A 24,048-nucleotide genomic window follows, 5' to 3' on the forward strand; every position below is an offset into this window, starting at 1 on the left:
AATAACTTTAATGTATAGCGAAGTAGGTTTGATCAGTGATAATTAAATGTCGGCTTGGTAATAATTAACCATTTTCTGCTAATAGTGATAATCTTGTGTTCAAAAGCTAACGCCGGGAAAGAATTCAGTAAAAATATTTAACAAAAAATCCACTGCATTTAGAAAATGTGTGCCAAGGCCGAATGATGTAAAGAATTTAATTTTCAACCAAATATTCTTAATCAGTTAATATGAGTTCACGTAATTTTTAAATGTACGTAATTCTTTAGAAAGTGAAAATTTTTATTACCACACGTAAATAAGAGAGAGGTTCTACAACAAAGTTCGCACGCAATGAAAGTAAGGTAAAGAAAATTAACTTAAAAGCAAATTTTATTCTTTAACGAAAAATTTCATAGCAATTTCGTTAAAACCTTCAACTTACGTCTCTTGTACGACTTGTGACTTTCAAACTTACCAGTCTGTTGTTACAACAAGGGAAGTTGTTACAAGTCGGAGCCCCGACTGCTAATTGTTCCTCCATGTCTACCAAAGCCGATCCGACTCGCTACGTAGATCTTTAACCATTGGCTTGTTTCTTGCGTTCTATGATCCGTTTGTGTCACCAAAGGGTCTGCTCTTTATAGTATAATCTCTGTCGTCTTTGCCGCATCCCTCGACGCACACTCCGTCAGGTTTTGAAGCTGGCTGTTCATATTCGTTAGCCGTTCATTTACTGCTTGTGTCACTGTCAGGGCTTCACGTTTGGCGACCATCATCTCGTCACATTGAGCTCGCAGTTCCTCAAAGAGGGCGGATGTCGCGCCGGTTACGCCTACATACACCCCTATCAGGTTCACAGAATTCTCCCTTACACATCTCGCAACGTCCTAAACGTCCACATTCACATTCGTTTTCCATGATACCGCGTCTATCTCATTCTTGCGTTCGTCCACCAAAGCCTCTTCGAGTTCCGTTGTGCCTACTGGTATTATGGAATTTACTGGTGGGACCAAAGCAACGCTCTCGGAAACAGATTTTGCTAATAAAGTTCTATCACTGGCACACAACTCATTCATATACCACTCCACCTGGAGCTCTACAATTTCATTCTGCGTCTATATCTTCGTATGTCTACCTCTTCGTATGCCCATTTCGGGTTGTCGAAATCACTGAAGCTACCTTTCGCCACAGCCTTCGTCGACGGATTGAGGCACTGATTTACCTATACCACATGCCTCCTTTCGATTGTCAGTAAGCACTTCCCTCACACAAAGTTCGTACAGCACGCAACCAAGGATTAGCACAGGATAATCCTCGGTAGTGAAACCCAAAAACTTGTTGCATAACGCGGAGTACTCCAGAGAGGAACAAAGAGAACCATGACTCTTTGTTTCTCATTGACCGTACAGCGGTCTCCCCACTGTGAAAATCGTTAATTACTCAGATTTCGTTACTTGAATTATCTGCAACCGCATATATCATGACTTTTGAAACCCCTGGTACACAATTTTACCCATGTGATTCACGTAGCTCTTACTTCCCTATTACCTAATCGCTTTCTTGTTCTCTTGCAATTATTCGTATAACTTACCTTTTCCTTCTCATGTTCAGCCATGCGCACTTTCCACAAGCTCCCATGTGGTGTCCATACCGTCTGCATACTGACCAAAGATCTGATGAACAATGCTGGCATGGCGCCCAATGCCCTATGAGGTTACAATGTAAGCACCGAATAACGTACAAGCCACCATCTGCCTCTCTGGTAGTACACCTATGTTCTCTATAAATCTCAGCTAACCTCTCATCAATAGGCTCCATTTGCAGTTTCTGATAATTTTGCGTTTTCTTATCCCTATAAACACACTCGACTTCTCCATATATAGCAACACACTAAACACGGGAAGAGACCCCTCCAAAATCCACAAACCAACAACGCCAAACAACAATAAACCAACGTCAGAAGTCACAGCTGCAAAGAACACAACATAGAAAAATGCACACAGCAATTTATATTTAATAACCGCCACTTTTAAAAACAAGCCATGATTTTAATCATTGTCCCCTGATTTAACATAGAAAATTTAAATTATACTCAAAATCACTATTTCCGAATATAATCGTCACCTGGGAACTTCACTGTCAAGAATTACATACAGGGCTATTACAAATGATTGAAGCGATTTCATAAATTCACTGTAGCTCCATTCATTGACATATGGTCACGACACACTACAGATACGTAGAAAAACTCATAAAGTTTTGTTCAGCTGAAGCCGCAGTTCAGGTTTCTGCCACCAGAGCGCTCAAGAGCGCAGTGAGACAAAATGGCGACAGGAGCCGAGAAAGCGTATGTCGTGCTTCAAATGCACTCACATCAGTAAGTCATAACAGTGCAACGACACTTCAGGACGAAGTTCAACAAAGATCCACCAACTGCTAACTCCATTCGGCGATGCTATGCGCAGTTTAAAGCTTCTGGATGCCTCTGTAAGGGGAAACCGACGGGTCGGCCTGCAGTGAGCGAAGAAACGGTTGAACGCGTGCGGGCAAGTTTCACGCGTAGCCCGCGGAAGTCGACGAATAAAGCAAGCAGGGAGCTAAACGTACCACAGCTGACGGTTTGGAAAATCTTACGGGAAAGGCTAAAGCAGAAGCCTTACCGTTTACAATTGCTACAAGCCCTGACACCCGATGACAAAGTCAAACGCTTTGAATTTTCGGCGCGGTTGCAACAGCTCATGGAAGAGGATGCGTTCAGTGCGAAACTTGTTTTCAGTGATGAAGCAACATTTTTTCTTAATGGTGAAGTGAACAGACACAATGTGCGAATCTGGGCGGCAGAGAATCCTCACGCATTCGTGCAGCAAATTCGCAATTCACGAAAGGTTAACGTATTTTGTGCAATCTCACGGTTTAAAGTTTACGGCCCCTTTTTCTTCTGCGAAAAAAACGTTACAGGACACGTGTACCTGGACATGCTGGAAAATTGGCTCATGCCACAACTGGAGACCGACAGCGCCGACTTCATCTTTCAACAGGATGGTGCTCCACTACACTTCCATCTTGATGTTCGGCATTTCTTAAACAGGAGATTGGAAAACCGATGGATCGGTCGTGGTGGAGATCATGATCAGCAATTCATGTCATGGCCTCCACGCTCTCCCGACTTAACCCCATGCGATTTCTTTCTGTGGGGTTATGTGAAAGATTCAGTGTTTAAACCTCCTCTACCAAGAAACGTGCCAGAACTGCGAGCTCGCATCAACGATGCTTTCGAACTCATTGATGTTGACATGCTGCGCCGAGTTTGGGAGGAACTTGATTATCGACTTGATGTCTGCCGAATCACTAAAGGGGCACATATCGAACATTTGTGAATGCCTAAAAAAACTTTTTGAGTTTTTGTATGTGTGTGCAAAGCATTGTGAAAATATATCAAATAAGAAAGTTATTGTAGAGCTGTGAAATCGCTTCAATCATTTGTAATAACCCTGTATATTTATCTATCTGACTTGATCAGAAGGTTAAGCTAACGATAAGATCCAGGCCAAGGGTCGCCATTATTTAATGCAAGGTGCCACTGCGTTGAGGCTCCGGTCAATCTGTTTTGCCACTGCCGCTGAGTATCCTCTCTCAAGGTGCTAGTCACTCGTTATCGTCCAAATGAAAAAGGAACTGCACGCCCGGAAACGGAATGACAGGGTTGGCCCTAACATTTCGACTGGAATTGTTTGTGTGCCCGGATAAACACTGATAATTACTAAGCGGTGGTGGGACCCATCAGCTACTGTAATGAAACGAGGGTTCGAATCACGTACATTTATTGCTTGTGAATTCTGTGACTGCTCAGAAAAAAATGATCAAACACGGGAGAACTAGTGCATATGCATATACAGCAAAGGACTTGGAAGAGCAGTTGAACGGAATCGATAGTGTCTTGAAAGGAGGGTATAAGATGAACATCAACAAAAACAAAACGTGGATAATGGAATGTAGTCGAATTAAGTCGGGTGATGCTGAGGGAATTAGATTAGGAAATGAGACACATAAAGTAGTAAAGGAATTTTGCTATTTGGGGAGCAAAATAACTGATGATGGTCGAAGTAGAGAGGATATAAAATGTAGACTGGCAATGGCAAGGAAAGCGTTTCTGAAGAAGAGAAATTTGTTAACATCGAGTATAGATTTAAGTGTCAGGAAGTCGTTTCTGAAAGTATTTGTATCGAGTGTAGCCATGTATGGAAGTGAAACGTGAACGATAAATAGTATGGACAAGAAGAGAATACAAGCTTTCGAAATGTGCTGCTACAGAAGAATGTTGAAGATTAGATGGGTAGATCACATAACTAATGAGGAGGTGTTGAATAGGATTGGGGAGAAGGGAAGTTTGTGGCACAACTTGACTAGAAGAAGGGATCGGTTGGTAGGACATGTTGTAAGGCATCAAGGGATCATCAATTTAGTATTGGAGGGCAGCGTGGAGGGTAAAAATCGTAGAGGGAGACCAAGAGATGAATACACTAAGCAGATTCAGAAGGATATAGGTTGCAGTAGGTAGTGGGATATGAAGAAGCTTGCACAGGATAGAGTAGCATGGAGAGCTGCATCAAACCAGACCACAACAACAACATATACACTGAAGAACCATAGAAACTGGTACACCTGCATAATATCGTGGAACCCCCCCCCTCCCCCCCTCCCCACCCGCGAGCACGCAGAAGTTCCGCATCACGTCGTGGCATGGACTCGACTAATGTCTGAAGCAATGATGGAGGGAACTGACACCGTGATTCCTGCAGGGCTGTCCATAAATCCGTAACAGTACGAGGGGTGGAGAACTCTTCTGAACAGCTCGTTGTAAGGCATTCCAGATATGCTCAATAATGTTCATATCTGGGGAGTTTTGTGGGCAGAGGAAGTGTTTAAACTCCAAAGAGTTTTCCTGTAGCCATTCTGTAGCAATTGTGGCCTTGTGGGGTGTCGTTTTGTCCTGCTGGAATTGCCCAAGTCCGTCGGAATGCGCAATGGACAAAAATGGATGCAGTCCATCACACGGATACTTACGTACGTGTCAGCTGTCAGAGTCGTATCTAGACGTTTCAGGGGTCCCATATCACTCCAACTGCATACGCCCCACGCCGTTACAGACCCTCCACCAACTTGAACAGACCCTTGCTGACATTCAGTCTATGGATTCATGAGGTTGTATCCGTAACTGTACACATCTCTCCGTTCGATGCAATTTGAAACGAGACTCGTACGATCAGGCAATATGGTTCCAGTCATCAACAGTCCAGTTCTATGTTGATGGCCCCAGGCGAGGCGTAAAGCTTTGTGTCGTACAGTCATCAATCGTGCACAAGTGGGCCTTCGGCTCCGAAATCCTATATCGGAGATGTTTCGTAGAATGGTTCACGCGCTGACACTTGTTGATGGCCCAGCATTGAAATCTGCAGCAATTTGCGGAAGAGTTGCACTTGTGTCACGTGTACTACTCTCTTCAGCTGACTCCGTTGTTGCAGGATCTTTTTCCAGCCGCAGCGATGTCGGTGATTTGATGTTTTACCGGATTCCTGATTTCACAATACACTCATGAAATGGTCGCACGGGAAATTCCCCAATTCATCGCTACCTCGGAGATGCTGTGTCTCATCACTCGTACGCCGACTATAACACTACGTTCAAATTGACTTAAATCTTGGTAGTCTGCAATTGTAATAACATTAGCCGATATCACAACTGCGCCAGACACTTGTTGCCTTATACAGTCGTTGCAGACCGCAGTGTCGTATTCTGCCAGTTTACACATCTCTGTATATGAATACGCATGCCTATACCAGTTTCTTTGGCGCTCCAGTGCATGAACATGTGATAATCGCGGATCTTTAGAAAGAATTGGAAAGTTCTCATAAAATAGACCGAACGAACAAGAAATCGTGTTAATCGACTGCTACTCGCGAAACTGAAGTGTTGGGGATGACTGTGTCGGAATGCTAGTGAGTAAAGAGAAACAGAGTCCCGAAGAGTAAAATCATGACTGAAACGTTACCACACAGTGATTGACTGACTGATATGAACCAATGTGCCTATCATTCCGTCGAATTTCGTACGCTTTTGCTGCGACCCTTACATCATTTGCAGGAGATGAGGCACGGTCAGGTAACCGTTGGGGAAGGACGCTGGCATGTCACAGTCCGTCTGCTCTTAAATATGATGCTTCTCTCGTGGTGAAGAATTCTGTTCTCTACACCTCTCAATGGCCAAGTGTTCTTTGCTTCTCGACGACGAAGTCTCTACTGTGGTTCCCGACGGATAAGTGTCTGATACTTTTCTCCTGCTCCTTCTCAGTGTGAGCCCGCCAAAACTGCCATTCTGCCCAATCTGAGACCACGTGCTTTATTTTGCCAATCCGAGACCCCCCCCCCCCCCCAACAATTTTGTTCTGGAAGGTTCGGAATAGATTTCGTAGAAGATTCCAAATGCTGACTTATACGAACTCCTCTTTCCAGCAGCTGGCGAGTGCCGCCCTGTGGCACATCGCCATTCCGAAAGATTCGATGTTCTGAACTGTCAAAAGGCGTCCCACCAAAAATTACCCACGAATTTGTCTTCTCAATTTTTATGTTCAAAGCCTCAGTGACCCGTCAGCACTAGGCAAAAGACTCGCCTGTGGAGGCGCCGCATGGCTACTGCACAATGCTGTGAAGTTATCACACGGGACACACAATTTGCGTGGGTGATCTGTCGTTCGGAGAAACCTCAGTATTCACATACGAGAACTGGCGAGGGTAGGATGAGTCCGTTGAACTCAGCACGCAAGTGCGTGCTTTCCGGAGCATAGCTAACTTTGTCAAAGAAGCACGCCGCCCTCGGCCACGGTGAGTGGGACAACGGGTGACGGTGCATCGGCTGCAGGTGGCCGGCTTTAGCCACAGCGTGTGTCGTCAGCTGTCTCGTCCACTAAAGACAGGCGAAGGCGAGCGGAAACTGTTAACACCATATTTTTGCCTGCGCTAACTTTCTTTCACTTGCGCCTTCGTCCCGCAATGTTCGCAGGGTCGGCGTGGTTACAACGGATTTGTCACGGTTAATTTAAAGGGGTGGCCGGATGCCCTTCCTGCCGCCACGCCATATCCCCCCCCCCCCCCCCCAGGACGGAATCAGTGCATCCCAGCTGTCTGCGTCTAGTGTAAACCACGAAATAGTGCGGAAGTGTTACAAATGTCTGCGTGTCGTGTAACTGAGGCGGGATGTGGGGACCAGCCCGGTATTCACCTAGCAGGATGTGGAAAACTGACTAAAAACCACATCCAGACTGGTCGACCCACGTCGTTAATGCGCCAGGCGGATTCGATCCGAGGCCGGCGCGCCGACCCGAGTCCAGGAAGCAGGGCATTAGCGCTCTCGACTAACCTGACGGGTTTTGCCTGCGCTAACTACCAGAATGAATTCAGCACGCACTTTGGAAATGGGGAGCAGTGAACGGAAATTCTCTACAATTATCACCAACACTGACGGACAATATCGCTCTTTTGCATATACACCGGAATTTACTGATTAATTACACCTATCCTACCGACTATCAAGCGTGCTTAGTGAAAAAAAAAGAGAATGAAACACGAGGCTGGGAACATCCTGACGTATTTCAGTATACAGACAAACAAATGATTACAGTTCCGAACAAATTGGATGACTTATTCAAGAGACAGAGCTACACAAAGTGAGCAAGACAGTAACGTGTTGGTCTACTTTTGGCCCTTATCCAATTGGTTATTCGGCTTGGCTTTGATTGAGGTAATTGTTGGATGCCCTCCTGAGGCATATTGTGCCGAATTCTGTACAATTGGCGCTTTAGAACGTCAAAACCCCGAGATAGTTGAGGATCTTGTCCGTAATGCTCCAGACGTTCTCAATTGGGGAGACATCCAGCGACCTTGCTGGCCAAGGTATTGTTTGGCAAGAACGAAGACAAGCAGTAGAAACTCTCGCTGTGTACAGGCGGATCCTATTTTGTTGAAATTTAAGCCCAGGTTAGCTTGCCATGAAGGGCTACATGACGGGGCATAGAATATCGTTGACGGATCGCTGTTCTGGAAAGTTGCCGCAGATGACAAAGGTGTCCTGCAGTGAAAAGAAATGGCACCCCTGGTGTCGGGCTTATGCCAGGCGACAGTCAGGTTGGTCTTCCACCAGTGATCAGGGTGTCTCCAAAAATTGTAATCGTTCGTTTGCTGTACGTGCACATCACATCTACCATTTTGATAATTCCTTCATGATGCATCATTATCTTTCCTTCTGTCTTATAGTGTACACTCTTGCTCATAAATTAAGGATAATGCTGATACATGGTGAAACAACGCTCTAGTGGGCGGTTTTTCGGGTTTAAATCACCTCGGGGTATGACCATGCGATGCATTTGACCTGCGGTCGTCGCACGGTGGCGCTCGCAGCAGTCCACATACGCAGAGGTGTGTTGGTGCATGTCAGAGTACTGTGCGTGGTGACGTTTTCAGACGTGCTATTGGTGACTGCGTGTTGAAAATGGCTCAAAGAACACATATTGATGACGTTATGAGGGGTAGAATACTAGGGCGACTGGAGGCTGGTCAAACACAGCTGGTCGTAGCATGGGCCCTCCGTGTGCCACAAAGATTATGGCGACGATTCCAGCAGACAGGAAACGTGTCCAGGCGCCACAGTACGGGACGTCCACAGTGTACAACACCACAAGAAGACCGATATATCACCATCAGTGCCCGCAGACGGCCACGGAGTACTTCAGGCAGCCTTGCTCGGGACCTTACCGCAGCCACTGGAACGGTTGTCTCCAGACACACAGTCTACAGACGACTGAACAGACGTGGTTTATTCGTCCAGAGACCTGCAAGGTGAATTCCACTGACTCCTGATCACAGGGGAGCCCGTAAAGCCTGGTGTCAAGAACACAGTACATGGTCATTCGAACAGTGGTCCCAGATTATGTTCACGGACTAGTCCAGGTATAATCTGAACAGTGATTCTCGCCGGGTTTTCATCTGGCGTGAACCAGGAACCAGATACCAACCCCTTAATGTCCTTGAAAGGGACCTTTATGGAGGTCGTGGTTTGATGATGTGGGGTGGGATTGTGACTGGTGCACGTACACCCCTGCATGTCTTTGACAGAGGAACTGTAACAGGTCAGGTGTATCGGGACATCATTTTGCACCAGTATGTCTGCCTTTTCAGGGTTGCAGTGGGTCCCACCTTACTCCTGATGGATGATAGCGCACGGCCCCATGGAGCTGCCATCGTGGAGGAGTATCTTCAGACAGAAGATATCAGGCGAATGGAGTGGCCTGCCTGTTCTCCAGACCTAAACCCCATCGAGCAGTCTGGGATGCTTTAGGTCGATGTATCGCTGCAAGTCTTCAAACCCCTAGGACACTTCAGGAGCTCCGACAAGCACTGGTGCTAGAAAGGGAGGCTATACCCCAGCAGCTGCTCGACCACCTGATCCAGAGTATGCCAACCCGTTGTGCGGCCTGTGTAGGTGTGCATGGTGATCATATCCCATATTGATGTCGGGGTGCATGCGCAGGAAACAGTGGTGTTTTGTAGCACACCAATACAGTGGACTTACAGGCCTCTGTCGTGTGTGTTCCTTATTTCCTTATGTGCCTATGCTATTAGCGCCAGTTTTGTGTAGTGCCACGTTGTGAGACATCCCAGTCTGCACTTATGAGTGTATTTGACTTTTAAGAAGAAAATTAAAAGATAGTATACAATAGAGAGGATAGGTTTATCCCATCACATTAAGCGTCCGGGCTCGGCGGCGTGAGGGGGGAGGGGGGGTTCAGGGAGGGGGGCAGTGAGTACGGTTCCTCCAGCCAGTGACTTCCGAATGCTTTTAATAGTCTTAATTTTTATAATACCGACGATAAATTTTAATTTGTTCTTGTTTTGCATATGTTACATACCTTGTTTTTCAAATGTACTTCCTTTTTTAATTATTATAGAACTACACTGCCGGTAAAAAATTAGTCCACCCTTTTAGATGTTTCCAATTTACTCAAGAATTATTTTTGCAATAGTCCATATGGTGTACATGAAATGATTATACACTACTGGCCATTAAAATTGCAACACCAAGAAGAAATGCAGATGATAAACTGGTATTCATTGAACAAATACGGTATGTTATAGTAGAACGGACATGTGATTACATTTTCCCGCAATTTGGGCGCATAGATCCTGCGAAATCAGTACCCAGAACAACCACCTCCGGCCGTAATAACGACCTTGATACGCCTGGGCATTGAGTCAAACAGAGCTTGGGTGGCGTGTACAGGTACAGCTGCCCATGCAGCTTCTACACGATACCACAGTTCATCTATAGTAGCGACTGGCGTATTGTGACGAGCCAGTTGCTCGGCCACCATTGACCAGACGTTTTCAATTGGTGACAGATCTGGAGAATGTTCTGGCCAGGGCAGCAGTCGAACATTTTCTGTATCCAGAAAGCCCCGTACAGGACCTGCAACATGCAGTCGTGCATTATACTGCTGAAATGTAGGGTTTCGCAGGGATCGAATGAAGGGTAGAGCCACGGGTCGTAACACATCTCAAATGTAACGTCCACTGTTCAAAGTGCTGTAAATGCGAACAAGAGGTGACCGAGACGTGTAACCAATGGCACCCCATACCATCACGCCGGGTGATACGCCAGTATGGCGATGACGAATACACCATTCCAATGTGCGATCACCACGATGTCGCCAAACACGGATGCGACCATCATGATGCTGTAAACAGAACCTGGATTCATCCGAAAAAATGACGTTTTGCCATTCGTGCACCTAGGTTCGTCGTTGAGTACACCATCGCAGGCGCTCCTGTCTGTTATGCAGCGTCAAGGGTAACCGCAGCCATAGTCTCCGAGTTGATAATCCATGCTGCTGCAAACGTCGTCGAACTGTTCGTGCAGATGAGTGTTGTCTTGCAAACGTCCCCATCTGTTGACTCAGTGATCGAGACGTGGCTGCACGATCCGTTACAGGCATGCAGATAAGATGCCTGTCATCTCGACTGCTAGTGATACGAGGCCGTTGGGATCCAGCACGGCGTTCCGCATTACCCTCCTGAACCCACCGATTCCATATTCTGCTAACAGTCATTGGATCTCGACCAACACGAGCAGTAATGTCGCGATACGATAAACCGCAATCGCGACAGACTGCAATCCGACCTTTATCAAATTCGGAAACGTGATGGTACGCATTCCTCCTCCCTACACGAGGCATCACAACAACGTTTCACTAGGCAACGCCGGTCAACAGCTGTTTGTGTATGAGAAATCGGTTGGAAACTCTCCTCATGTCAGCACGTTGTAGGTGTCGCCACTGGCGCCAACCTTGTGCGAATGCTCTGAAAAGCTAATCATTTGCCTATCACAGCATCTTCTTCCTGTCGGTTAAATTTCGTGTCTGTAGCACGTCATCTTCGTGGTGTAGCAATTTTAATGACCAGTAGTGTATTCTTAATTTTTATAATACCGATGTTAAATTTTAATTTGTTCTTGTTTTGGATATGTTACATGCCTTGTTTGTTAAATGTGCTTCCTATTTTAATTATTATAAAACCACACTGCCGGTAAAAAATTAGTCCACCCTTTTAGAGGTTTCCAATTCACTCAAGAATTATTGTTGTAATAGCGCATATGGATTACATGAATTGATCATATTTACGGATGAACAGCACAAGCAGTTCTGAGGTGCCAGGTATCGACGCCTGCTGCAACACCCGTTTTAGTACGTGATGTAGCCTCCACGTGAGGCAGTTCAGGCCCCGACTCTGGGATCCAGTCGATCGTACAGATGGCGAATACTGTCCGAGAATACGTTATGCCACGGCTCCTCGACCTGTTCATGTACTTCTGTAAGATTTGTTCGGTGACGAGTCACCCGTGTCACTTCTCGTCCCATCATATCCCACACATGCTCAACTGGACTAGGATGTCGTTTCTTTTCGCAGCGGGACTCCATTGGTTGTGACCCTTGGCACCCTAGCAGCACTGCGGTACGTCGACGATATTCTACTCTCCGTTCTATTGTCGTTCATGGCAAGCCAATCTGGGCTTAAATTTAGCAAGAAATTGCCGCATCTACATACGACGAGAGTTTCTACTGTTTGTGTTCATGCTTGCCAAACAGTATCTTGGCCAGCACAGTTGACGGAAGTCTGCTCAACTGAGTACATTTGGAGCATTATGGACAGAGCCCTCCAATTGTCTCAGGATTTAGACGGTCTAACGCCCGAATCGGACAGTATTTTACACAATATTCCTCAGGAGGACATCCAACAACTCTCTCAATCAATGCCAAGCCGAATAACCACTTGTTGCATAAGGGCCAGAGGTGGGCCAACGTGTTACTGTCTTGCTCTGTTTGTGAAGCTCTTTTTCTTGGATAAATTATCCAATTTTTCTGAGATTGTAGTCATTTGTCTGTCTATATACTGAAACGCGTCAGGCTGTAGCCAGCCTCGTGTTTCTTCTTCTTCTTCTTTTTTTTTTTTTTTTTTTTTTTACTAAACACACTTGATCCATCGGTAAGATAGATCTAGTTACACAACAAATTTCGATGTACATGCAGAAGAGCAATATCATCTGTGCTTGCTAGGAAAGTTGCTGCTCGTCCTGCAGAGCACTTTGAGTGGCACGGACAGTGTGTGGGCGAGCATTATCCTGTTGAAACAACACAGCACCTCCTGTTGCTAGAAAGGCAAAACAATAGGTCTAACAGCAGTTCAAAAAGATTTCGGGCTTGCAGCCGGTCGTCGTAAACTTCATTGCACGATATTTCGGCTGGACAAATGCCAGCCATCTTCAGGTGAGCGGAACGAGGACTGACGAAGACGTTCTCCGCTCCAGCTTATATAGTGCGCTTATAGTACCGCCGCGCATGGGTTGCAATTGCGAAGGCAGAAGGGCCACACCGCCCAGCGACAGTGCCCTCGCTGGTGGAACTGCAGTACTCAGCTGCCGTCCGGTATTGTCGCTGGACGCAGCTATCGAAGTCTTCTGGCGTCTTCGTCTCGAGCAAATTTCGGAAATGACGAGATTCCATGCGTTATTCAATTGGTAACCACTGTCACGGTTCATTAGATTTCCCGCAATGCGTATTTCAACTGATTGTTTGATAATGGAGTCCCAAAAAGTTGTTGCAGTTGCCAAAATCGAAGGTTTTTCGTACTCCATTGAATGTCCGTTAGAAATACAATGTTCCGCAACTGCAGACTTACTGGGTTGCAGTAGGCGAGTGCAACGGTGATGTTCTGTACAACGGTCTTCCACTGTACGCTTTGTCTGTCCTATATAGGCCATACCACATTGACGAGGTATTTTGTAAATTCCCGCCTTCCGCAGTAACAAATCATCCTTCACCGATCCCAGCAAATCCGAAATCTTAGAAGGCGGACGAAAAATCACTTTCACATTAAAATGATTAAGAATCCTTGCTATATTGAAGGAGATATTTACGACAAAGGGAAGAAAAGCTAGGGACTTGGCGGGCGCGTCCTCCTCTTTATCCACTTCCTGGTTCCTGGCTCTAGTTGAGAAGGCCCTGTTAATTTGCCGGGTCGAGTACCCCTTGTCTCTGAACAACCGTCCTCAAATGTGCCAGTTCCTTAGGCAAATTCTCTGCATCTGACACTGTGTGTGCCCTGTGTCCAAGGGTTTTAAGTACACTCATGGTCTGGAATGGGTGATGTAACTTGAAGAATGCAAATACAAATCAGCGTGAGTGGGCTTTCGATAGACAGGTCTAACAACGTTCTGCAGGTACCGAGAGCTGGTTACCGTCGCCTCCAAATACACCAAAGGTGATCGAGAGTTGTAGCTTATCGCAACCCAAACCACAACGCCTGGGGTGGCGTCAGTACGTCTTGGACGAATGCACTCTACGAGACAGCGCTCACCAGGTCTGCATCGTAAGCGCGTGCAGCAGAATTTGCTTTAATCGCCTTTATCTTCTAACAAGAGAATCTCCCCACCGCACGCCTCTCAGGTTTAGTTATAAGTTGGCACAGTGGATAGGCTTTGAAAAACTGAACACAGATCAATCGAGAAAACAGGAAGAAGTTGTATGGAACTATGAAAAAAGAAGCAAAATATACAAACTGAGGAGTCCATGTGCAAGATAGGCAACATCAAGGATAGCGTAAACTCAGGAGCGTCGTGGTCCTGTGGTTAGCGTGAGCAGCTGCGGAATAAGAGGTCCTTGGATCAAGTCTTCCCTCAAATAAAAAATTTAATTTTTTATTTTCAGACAGTTATCCAATTTCAGGCATTCACACATAATCAACTTCGCTCTCCAAAATTCCAGGACATGTTCAGATTTGCTTGGACATATGCAGGATTTGACGGTCTACACCCGGAAAAATTTGAAAACGTTAAAAACATATGTTTTGACAGGGCACAGGGAAAAGTGTGCGACTGTGAAACTGTTGCATTCATTTGTTGCAGTTTATGTGACAAACACTTATGTTTTCATCACTTTTTTGGGAGTGATTATCACATCCACAAGAAAACCTAAATCGGGCAAGGTAGAAAAATCTTTTTACCCATTCGCCAAGAGTACAAGTTAGGTGGGTCGACAACATATTCCTGTCATGTGACGCACATGCCGTCACCAGTGTCGTATAGAATATATCAGCCGTGTTTTCATGTGGAGGAATCGGTTGACCTATGACCTTGCGATCAAATGTTTTCGGTTCCGATTGGAGAGGCACGTCCTTTCGTCTACTAATCGCACGGTATTGCGGCGCGGTCGCAAAACACAGACACTAAACTTATTACAGTGAACAGAGACGTCACTGAACGAACGGACAGATCATAACTTTGCGAAAATAAAAAAAAGTATAATCTTCACTTGAGGGAGGCCTCGAACCAAGGATCTCTTGTTCCGTAGCTGCTCACGCTAACCACGGGACCACGGCACTCTGAAGTCTACACCATCCTTGATGTTGCAGATTTTGCGCATGGACTCCTCAGTTTGTATATTTTGCTTATTTTTTTCATAGTTCCACACAACTTCTTCCTGTTCTCTCGATTGATCTGTGTTCAGTTTTTCAAGGCCTATCCATTGTGCCAACTTATAACTAAATCTGAGGGGGGTGCGATGGGGAGGTTCCCTTGTAAGTGATCCTCTGACGCCACCAGTCGAACCGCACACGTCAGTGTCATACAGTGAGTGGAACACGGGCTAGAGTAATGCATGCCCATAGTGCCGCTATAATAACCGGTTCACAACAGCTGTACGATCTGCCACTGCTGCCCTAAAAATACGACGATCCTGGCAGGCATCTGCGCTGCTGGGACGTCCAGAACCTCGTCTACGGGTGTGAGAATGTTCACGTGACCACTGGTACAAGCATAGTTACACAGCTGAAGCAGCACGTCCAACCTGTGTGGCAATTCTCCTAAAGGACCATCGCCCCACTCGGAAGGCCATAATTTGACAATTTCAAATTCGTCCAGTTGCCTGTAGCTAGCACAACTGCGCCTGCGCTGCATTGTCGCCTGCTTGCTTCGCACGCTTGTACCACAATGAGCCTTCTTCTGGCTGTGACGGTTCTCTAGTAATAGGTAGACACAGGTGGCGCTCTAGTAGCTATGCTGCTACGCAATCTGTTGGCGGACGACGTTGACAAAAATATCGTGGTGGCATATGCCGTCATCAGCCAAAATCAACGTTGTCTTTCCATGTGTACTCACTTTTTCCGGCAGTGTATTTACACTACTGGCCATTAAAATTGCTACACCACGAAGATGACGTGCTACAGACGCGAAATTTAACCGACAGGAAGAAGATGCTGTGATAGGCAAATGATTAGCTTATCAGAGCATTCGCACAAGGTTGGCGCCAGTGGCGACACCTACAACGTGCTGACATGAGGAGAGTTTCCAACCGATTTCTCATACACAAACAGCTGTTGACCGGCGTTGCCTAGTGAAACGTTGTTGTGATGCCTCGTGTAGGGAGGAGGAATGCGTACCATCACGTTTCCGAATCTGATAAAGGTCGGATTGTAGCCTGTCGCGATTGCGGTTTATCGTATCGCGACATTGCTGCTCGCGTTGGTCGAGATCCAATGACTGTTAGCAGAATATGGAATCGGTGGGTTCAGGAGGGTAATGCGGAACGCCGTGCTGGATCCCAACGGCCTCGTATCACTAGCAGTCGAGATGACAGGCATCTTATCTGCATGCCTGTAACGGATCGTGCAGCCACGTCTCGATCACTGAGTCAACAGATGGGGACGTTTGCAAGACAACACTCATCTGCACGAACAGTTCGACGACGTTTGCAGCAGCATGGATTATCAACTCGGAGACTATGGCTGCGGTTACCCTTGACGCTGCATAACAGACAGGAGCGCCTGCGATGGTGTACTCAACGACGAACCTAGGTGCACGAATGGCAAAACGTCATTTTTTCGGATGAATCCAGGTTCTGTTTACAGCATCATGATGGTCGCATCCGTGTTTGGCGACATCGTGGTGATCGCACATTGGAATGGTGTATTCGTCATCGCCATACTGGCGTATCACCCGGCGTGATGGTATGGGGTGCCATTGGTTACACGTCTCGGTCACCTCTTGTTCGCATTTACAGCACTTTGAACAGTGGACGTTACATTTGAGATGTGTTACGACCCGTGGCTCTACCCTTCATTCGATCCCTGCGAAACCCTACATTTCAGCAGGATAGTGCACGACCGCATGTTGAAGGTCCTGTACGGGTCTTTCAGGATACAGAAAATGTTCGAGTACTGCCCTGGCCAGCACATTCTCCAGATCTCTCACCAACTGAAAATGTTTGGTCAATGGTGGCCGAGCAACTGACTCGTCACAATGCGCCAGTCACTACTCTTGATGAACTGTGGTATCGTGTAGAAGCTGTATGGACAGCTGTACCTGTACACGCCATCCAAGCTCTGTTTGACTCAATGCCCAGGCGTAGTAAGGCCGTTATTACGGCCAGAGGTGGTTGTTCTGGGTACTGATTTCTCAGGATCTATACACCCAAATTCGTGAAAATGTAATAACATGTCAGTTCTAGTGTAATATGTTTGTCCAATGAATACTCGTTTATTATCTGCATTTCTTTTTGGTGTAGCAATTTCAAAGGCCAGTAGTGTATCTTAGACCAGATTTAAAGTAATGGCTTGCGGTGCAGTCACCGGTAACTAATTGAATTTACTATTTATGTCTCCTTATATGTTCCAGGATATTAGATTTATTTTTTGGTCGCTTACTATATCTAAGCTTATATGTCGGTAGTCTGTATTTGCTTGCCTCGATTATTTTTAACGATCATATTGATTTCTGTGCATTTGTCTTTCCTGTTCGTCGGAATTTGTCCTAGTGCTGCATATTTTGTAGTCGGAGACGTGGTCGCCTGTTTTCGTACTCAGTATGGAGAGCTGAAGAAATTGTATCGACTAAAGTGTGTTCCATGCGTCTTCGTTACAAACTACGTTGTTTATGGTGTCCACTGTTAATGCGTTTCTTAATTGACGTGTTTGCCCTTGGTTACTGAGCGGCCTATAAGTGAGGCCGGCGTGTTTCGAGGTTCCAGTTGCCCTGCATGTACAGCTCAATTCGTTGCTCGGTGTGACGCAGTGGAAACGCATAGGATAAGGGCCGTGACAGAAAGTTAACCATGCGAGGCCTGGGACTGGCGTAGCTCATCTTCTGCCGCTACTGCATATCGTCAGGGAAAATGTTGTATAGCTAAACGGCGACCGTTACCGTCCTTGTTGCCAGGTCTCTACCCGCCAGAGTGAGCTGACCCGTGTCGTGAATTGGTACTCCAGTGATCTGTTCAGTTCTGTCACGTCTGAACATTTTAAACCCGTATGATGCTGCGCGATATCTGATCGTAATATCGTCGGGGTTAGTAACACATACGGTGCTTCCGCTGATGCGGTACCAAACGTTCTGGACGTTCTTCGTAACATACTCCTCTGACCTCGCCCGATAGCTCTTTTGTCCATGGCGAGTTTTAGACGATGTGAGCATGCACTCGCAGCAAAGCTCAATACTGATCCAAATAGCGCACAGTGGTATGTTCGTCTCAATGTGGCTGGTAATCTGTAATTGGCCGATTTTATGCGTGTCAGTTTTTGTAGTATCTTTTTCTGTTTTATCCGTTGTCAGTCGAGTATGTTCGTTGAAACAATATTTCTCGTCTTCGTATATCCCTAAATATCTTGTTACTTTTACGCATTTAATACTTGTGTTCCCAAGTTTAACGCACGGATTCCTTTTCAGTGATTATTTCATTAAAATGTACGCAGTTTTGTTGTTAACCTGTTCGTATTGCACCATTGTTTAATTGTCTGTTCTGCTTGCTTTCTCTTCTATCCGGTCTCTTTTGGCAGCCGATACGAGAACTAATACGTCATCCGCGTGTGCCACTACTCCACACTCTCTAGTGTCTCTTTCCAGTACATGGAGGAGGGTTCATTGGAGATATCCTAGAAAATGGACCATTAGATCTATCCATGCGGACAACCCTTGGTTATTTTCTTAATAAATCTGCAGTTGCCCGAGCACCATTCTACGACCCTGTCCCTACATTATTCAAGGGAACTGTGGTATAGAGCTTCAGGTAACTCCAGTTCTTTAAGCTTCGCGAACATTGTAGGCCACCCGAGATTGTCAAAGGCGCCTACAATGTTTGTGGTTACTGCAACTGCATGTTTATATGTGGTTCCTGAGAATATACAGGGTAGCCCATTGATAGGATCGGACCAGATATCCCACGAAATAAGCATCAAACGAAAATACTACAAAGAACAAAACTCGTCTAGCTTGAAGGGGGAAACCAGATGGCGATATGGTTGGCTCTCTAGATGGCGCTGTCATAGGTCAAACGGATATCAACTGTGTTTTTTTTTTTTAAATAGGAACCCCAATTTGTTATTACGTATTCGTTTAGTACGTAAAGAAATATGAATGTTTTATTGGACCACATTTTTCGATTTGTGATAGATGACGCTGTAATACTCACAAACGTAAAGTACGTGGTATCACGTAACATTCCGCCAGTGCGGACGGTATTTGCTTCGTGATCATTACCCGTGTTAAAATGGACCGTTTACCAATTGCGGAACAGGTCGATATCGTGTTGGTGTATGGCTATTGTGATCAAAATGCCCAACGGGCGTGTGCTATGTATGCTGGAAACAGGAAGTGTTCAGCCACGTGTGAAACATCAACCACGACCTGCAACAAATGACTATGCCCAAGTAGGTGTTTTAGCTGCTGTCGCGGCTAATCCGCACATCAGTAGCAGACAAATTGCGCGAGAATCTGGAATCTCAAAAACGTCGGTGTTGAGAATGCTACATCAACATCGATTGCACCCGTACCATATTTCTATGCACCAGGAATTGCATGGCGATGACTTTGAACGTCGTGTACAGTTCTGCCACTGGGCACAAGAGAAATTACGGGACGATGACAGATTTTTTGCACGGGTTCTATTTAGCGACGAAGCGTCATTCACTAACAGCGGTAACGTAAACCGGCATAATATGCACTATTGGCCAACGGAAAATCCACAATGGCTGCGACAAGTGGAACATCAGCAACCTTGGCAGGTTAATGTATGGTGCGGCATTATGGGCGGAAGGATAATTGGCCCCCATTTTATCGATGGCAATCTAAATGGTGCAATGTATGCTGATTTCTTGCGTAATGTTCTGCCGATGTTACTACAAGATGTTTCACTGCATGACAGAATGGCGATGTACTTCCAGCATGATGGATGTCCGGCACATAGCTCGCGTGCGGTTGAAACGGTATTGAATAGCATATTTCATGACAGATGGATTGGTCGTCGAAGCACTATATACCATGGCCCGCACGTTCACCGGATCAACGCCTGACAACATGCGTCAGCGCATTGTCAATGCATGTGCGAACATTACGGAAGGCGAACTACTTGCTGTTGAGAGCAATGTCCTTACATGTATTGCCAAATGCATTGAGGTTGACGGACATTTTGAGCATTTATTGCATTAATGTGATATTTACAGGTAATCACGCTGTAACAGCATGCGTTCTCAGGAATGGTAAGTTCACAAAGGTACATGTATCACATTGGAACAACCGAAATAAAATGTTCAAACGTACCTACGTTCTGTATTTTAATTTAAAAAACCTACCCGTTACCAACTGTTCGTCTAAAATTGTGAGCCATATGTTTGTGACAATTACAACGCCATCTATCACAAAGCGATAAACGTGGTCCAACTAAAACATTTATATTTGTTTACGTACCACACGAATACGTAATAAAAAATGGGGATTCCTATTTAAAAAAATCGCAGTTGATATCCGTTTGACCTATGGCAGTGCCATCTAGCGGGCCAACCATAGCGCCATCTGGTTTGCCGCTTCAAGCTAGACAAGTTTCGTTCTTTGTAGTGTTTTCGTTTGACGCTTATTGAGATACTTGGCCGGTCACGATAAATGGACCACCCTGTAGTGAAAGCCCCGTTTATGGCATCATGGATTGAAGGCATATTGATGTGAGCTGAGTCAGTGAAGGGCTGTGTGTGCGTGCAAGAGGTCGCACAGGAGCCTCTCCTGGACCGTAGCTACTGTATTTATTAGACAGATAGGTCTGTATGATTCTAGAACTAACGGATTACTGTCCGCAAATTCTTTTGATTGTTATTGAGTTGGCTGTCTTCCAAACTATTGATACTCTGACCAGCCTTAGTGCAGCATTTAATACTCTGGTTAATATTGGAACGACCTGTGGCGATGCCTGTTGTAATGCCTCGGAGTGGATCCCATCCGGCCTGGCTGCCTTTTCCTTTCTCAGTCTTGCAATCGCTTACGCAACCTCCTCTTAAGCAAACGGGCAGGTAAAAGTAGTCGTGTGGTTCCTCAAGCTGTTCTCGTAGTGTGCTGTGTGGTTCCTACTCTGTGGTCATGACATCATCACGAAGGAGTTCGTCCAGCAGGTAATTTGCTATTTGCCTCCATCCTGGTGTCATGGATCTATCTCCGTGCCTTAGCGTTGCAAGAATGAATGGAGATTTCATTTTTTCAGTCAGTGTTTTGTATGGTCATCCCCGGATGTTTTTTTTTTGTGTTTGTGTAGCCACAAATTGCCCATGTCCAGTGTTATTTCTTGGTCTCTGTGAGAGTGGTTGTAAAAGTTTCCTTCGCTACTCTATATGCAGCTTTCCTCAGTTGTTCCCTAGTTGTAATGGTTCTCTGGTATAAACGTCTTCTTCGTTGCGTCCCGCACTCCATACCGATTTTGTTCTTTTCTTGGTAGCTGTTGAAATTGCCTTCTGCTGCGCTTTTTGTAGTGTTTCAAATAGTTTGAGGTCTCGGAATTTCTATTAATTTGTTGTTTTCTTCCATTCTCTTTTTTTCCCTGTCCGCTGTGCCTATTAATAAATGTTTTGCCTTTCGTTCTCAGGTTGAGGTTGTGTCTTGCGTCTTTGTGGTGCGAAATATTATTACATTGTGATCGCGTGTCGTTAAATGTTAGATTAAAGTTATATCTACAATCACGAGCCAAAACATTATGACCACCTGTTATGTTTGTCCGCCTTTGGAACGAAATACATAACTGTTCCGAGTATCAAGGACCCGACAGTTTGTTGGTAGGTTTGTGGAGATATGTGACATTCGATGCCTACGAACAGGTCGTGTAATTCGCGTAAATGCTGGCCGCTGATTTGCGTACGCGGTAATGGCGCCGGATAGCGACCCAGATGGGTTCTGTAGGATTTACATCAGACGAATTTGGTCGCCAACACATCAACATGACTACACTATAATGCTCCACAAATCAATGTAGCACGGTTCAAGCTCCGAGACACGGACAATATTACTGCTGAGAGATGACATCGCCGTCTAGGAAACATCAAGCATGAGCGGATGCCAGTGGTTCGTAACTATCAGAGTATCTTCGATTCGTACCACAGGTCCCAGGCAAGCGCGGGAGAACATCTCCCATAGCATACTTCTGCTTCCACCAGCCTGCGTCCGCGGCGTGCTGCACGTTTCGAGCCGCCGTGCACCTCGATGACGGCGTTTGTGGACACTACCATCGACCTTGTGTAGCAAAAATGTGATTCACCCGAAGAGCCGACACTTTTCCTTGACTGACAGTCGAATCCCGGCGGTCCGTTGCCCATAGCAATCGTAATTGACGGTGTCGTTGGGTCAAAATGTCAACACATAGGAGCGGTCTGATGCGAAACTCCAGGTTCAACAATGCACGATGAGCAGTATGCTCTGAAACACTCTTGCGTACACCGGAATTGTGCTCTTTCATCAGAGAGGCCATAGATCACCATCTATCAATTTATAGAGCAGACAAGCCTCCGAAACCCTTGTTTTGTGAATAGTCGTGGACGTCCAACCATGTATCGCTTAGTGGTAGTTTTACTGTCCTACCTTGTTTCGTACAAGCTCGTGACAGCAGCACGTGAACATTCGCCCAGATTCACCTTTTTCGAGATGTTCACAGGGTCTGCGTAATAATAATCTACCCTCTGTCAAATTCGCTTGCCTCAATAGATTTTCCCATTTTCAGCCCATATCTTCCTTCGCGTGATTCCTCGTCGTGTCTGCTTCGCTTACATACGTGGGCAGTGGTCACAATGTTTTGGCTCATCACCGTATATTGCTAGTTGATCCGTCGCGTCCCGTGTATAGTGGGAGTTTTCCTTCCTTGCTTACTACGTGCAGTCCACATTCTTCAATGATGTCGTTAATTACTACTCTTCCCTCGTTTGTCCTGTCTGACTTCCACTGGGTAGACCGTGAGTTGATGTCTAAAGTTACAATTAGTCTCTTTCATAGTAGCCGGCTGGAGTGGCCGAGGGGTTCTAGACGCTACAGTCTGGAACCGCGCGACCGCTACTGTCGCAGGCTCGAATCCTGCGTCGGGCATGGATGTGTGTGATGTCCTTAGGTTAGTTACGTTTAAGTAGTTCTAAGTTCTAGGGGACTGATGACCTCCGAAGTTAAGTCCCATAGTGCTCAGAGCCATTTCATTGTATGTTGTTATATCCTTCATAAACGCTGCGTATGGTTCCACCCTGTGGCAAAACTGTCCGTAAATGGGTACCACCACCCATGTTTCATTGCCCTGTGTTACATCAACCGGCACGAGATGTTCGTTACGTAGCTGGCTGACCTTGTCAACTGCCGATTCAGGGCCTGAACAGCTACGTCGCCTTGGCCTCTGGGCTTGCTGTAGCCGTTATTGCCCTTGTTGGTTGATTGATTAATTTTCCCCCTTTGATGCAGTGCTCTTATAAACACGTGATATCCTTTCTTAGCTGTCAATGGTTTTTGGGAGTTCTGCAGGAATGCCTGCATGACATTACAATGTAGAATTCTCAAAGGTGTTTCGCATATATAGGGTGTAAATTTTAAGTTGAGAAACCACGAAAAAATGTGTAGAATCCAAAGTTGATTATTTCCGAGGGGGAAATCTGCTGGTGCTAAAATTAACCCTCTACCCCAGCCCCCTGGGGGTGGGGCGAAGGCAACGTTAACATTTCAAATGGGAACCCCCATTTTTTATTGCAGAATGATATTCTACATAAAAAAACTACGTACAATTTGTCTTACGAATTTTTTTTTTTCATTCTTGGTACTTGGCGCTGTAATTCAAGAAAATCCATGTTCCTTGTATTTGTCTTCAATGTGTTACACGAAAAAGAAAGGCTTCGCGGCCAAGAAGGTGTCCCCATCGGTCCTGGTACAGACCAGGTACTGGATGACGATTTTGCTGTTTGCTGTCTAGCCCTGTGTTCTTCCTACAACATGGCCAGGGAAGGGAACATGTTTGGATCGTACTTTGTTGCATCATACGACGCCTCTCCATTTGAAGAGACTGTTGGGGCTGTATGATCACCACCAGGAGAAAGTTTAAGTCACTTCATGTGTGAACTATCTGTCACGGCGTTACCCACTTCAGATGACGTTCTCCCCATGGGCGCCACCCAGCCACAGCACAGCAACGGCTACCTG

Source organism: Schistocerca americana, chromosome 3, assembly GCF_021461395.2.
Source record: "Schistocerca americana isolate TAMUIC-IGC-003095 chromosome 3, iqSchAmer2.1, whole genome shotgun sequence".
Taxonomy (NCBI): Eukaryota; Metazoa; Arthropoda; class Insecta; order Orthoptera; family Acrididae; genus Schistocerca; species Schistocerca americana.